Source organism: Humulus lupulus, chromosome 5 (genome assembly GCF_963169125.1).
Source record: "Humulus lupulus chromosome 5, drHumLupu1.1, whole genome shotgun sequence".
Classification (NCBI taxonomy): Eukaryota; Viridiplantae; Streptophyta; class Magnoliopsida; order Rosales; family Cannabaceae; genus Humulus; species Humulus lupulus.
In genome coordinates this window covers 73,722,089-73,724,535 of record NC_084797.1, presented here as the reverse complement: position 1 = coordinate 73,724,535, position 2,447 = coordinate 73,722,089, and the positions used below count along the sequence as shown (strand labels likewise).

General features: G+C 35.7%; 1 long non-coding RNA gene across 1 annotated transcript; it reads left to right on the top strand.

The window, feature by feature from the left end:
• Positions 1-1,241: 1,241 nt before the first annotated feature.
• Positions 1,242-2,219, top strand: LOC133780461 (uncharacterized). The gene is made up of 3 exons (XR_009869334.1): positions 1,242-1,316; positions 1,931-1,984; positions 2,072-2,219. It is a non-coding gene; the product is annotated as an uncharacterized LOC133780461 (long non-coding RNA).
• Positions 2,220-2,447: the final 228 nt, after the last annotated feature.

The following is a 2,447-nucleotide window of genomic DNA, read 5'->3' as shown; positions in this document are numbered from 1 at the left end:
ATTGAAACTAATGCCTTAATTCTACTAATCCCATTTCCTTGATATGCTTACCAAATGTAGCTTCTGGTAGTGTCTTTGTAAACGGATCTGCATGATTCACTACACAAAATACCTCTTTCTATAATACATATTATAAGCTAATTGGAAAAGTATTATAATAGGTAACTTAAAAAGTTAGAAAGCTCTAGAGTTAAAAGGGAGGGAAACAAAAAAAAAATGGCTGGGTAAAGTTAAAATGGAGGGAAACCCACTCGGTTTCTACCTAGCCCTATTCTCTCTAAACACAATCCCTAATGACGCCTCTGCCTCTTTCTTTCACACTTGGTTTCTCAGTTCCCTCTCCATCGATCTTTCTCTCGCTCTCTCTCTCCCAGAGTCTTTCTACCTTCTCTCCGTCGCGTGAGCTGCTGGAGCATACCACGCCAGAGGTACACTCTCTCCACATGGTGACCAAGTGTGATTGGAGAAAAAATTACCACTTCCATTTTTCTTCTCCCTTTCGCTTCAAAATTCAATTGTACTCTCCAATCTCTTGTTTCTCAATATGTTCCAAATATTCCTCTTTAGCTGCCAAGAAATATGATATATTTGCCCCTGATTCTCCACTTTCAGTTGATCATTTAATTCTACCCCTTTTCTTTCATAAATATGCGGAGGAGTTTTTCCAAGAGAGCTACTTCAAGGAAGTTTAAGCTCTTTTTCGATTCTCATATTTATTCTTCTTCTTCCAGTTCTCCTAGAGATACTAATTTTCTTAGAAAATATAGGCCAGATACAACTCGGGCTACTGAGAATTCATGGTTTCCGTTTCTGAGTTTTCGTCGATTTGGGATAATATCATCTCTGGATAACATTTTAGGACAACCTTGTTTGCTGAATTCGCCAAGTAACATTTTTTGTACTTATGGTTTTAAAGGTTACGCAAGTGTTGCCGAGGCCATTGCTTCTATTAATGCCGAGGACGATTCCTCGGGTTCCGACGAGGTTCAGGAGTTGTTAGACAAGATGGATACATGATTGGGGTCTTGTTGCCTTGGAACCAATTGAGGCTTAGGACTTCGTTATTGAATATGTTGGGGAGCTAATTCGTCCTCAGGTAATTTTTTGTTAATTTGCTCTATTATTTGTTCTGTCTGCTTTCAAGTTGTAGTTCTATGCTCTGTCTCCCACCTCCTCTCTGGAGAGCTATCATTTGTCCTTTTTCGACCATTATTTATTAGGTATATGATTTCACATATATCTGACATACGGGAACGTCATTATGAGAAATAGGATTTGGTAGCAGTTATCTATTTAGGCTTGATGATGGTTATGTGGTGAGTAAACCAGCCCTCAAAGCTATCTTTACTTGGCTTTTTTTTCCCATTTGTTTCCTACATGCTTAATACAAAATCAAGTGAAATGATAACTGAAGTTTCTTAGTGTGGCATGTAGCAAATCCACTTTGTTGGTTCTATTTATGTTGTCATACACAAAGCCACATACATGGTCTTTTTTGCCGTTTAAATACCTGGAATACTACTGAAAAAGGCAAACTTCAATTTTAGACCAAGCAAGCTGCTGCATGCAATGCAGTCATGACTTGATAATACACCATTCCAGCAATAGTTCTAAATGTATATTCTACAAAAGAGTCAAACTTTGACTTTTATTAAGTTGTTTTAGTATAATTATAAACCTATGATTTTCATTATATCATAATTCATGAGTAAATAAATTTGCATTGTTTTGATTTTGATTCCTTAAAGACTATTGTACCTGATGTATATTTTGATTCAAAATGTCTTATATAATGTTTTTCATGTATGAAAGTATATTTACAATTACCCTAGTATTTTAAAAAAATATTATTAGAAATGGTCCCCACTGAAAATTACATAAGACTTTGTCCCTGATTATGTCTAATATTAACTTTCTGAATTATGTGTAGGTTGATGCAACAAAACGTGGTGGGATTGCTAGGTTTATAAACCATTCTTGTGAGGTAGACAGAATAAGTATTCTTATCAAATGTACCTAAGGTTATATATTATTTTTGTCCTTGAGTAGGATTTCTTTTCCTTTGTGCCAGCCCAACTGCTACACCAAAGTTATAAGTGCTGAGGGTGAAAAGAAAATTTTTATTTACGCTAAACGCCACATAGCAGCTGGTGATGAAATCACATATAACTACAAGTTTCCTTTGGATGAGAAAAAGATTCCTTGCAACTGTTGTTCTAGAAGGTACGATTCTACTTATTTTATATTGTGGTTCTCTTAGTATGGTGCACACATGTTTGGTTGCTACTAGTAGAGACTTTACTATATGATATGTTTGTTTGGATGGTGAATTTATGCAAAGGTTGCATCCTGCATGAATGATGATTCACATATAGGTTTGTGAGACTTGAAAGGGTACAATTATGGCCACAACTAGATTTTTCAATCTTTTCTTCTGTTCCGGTGTT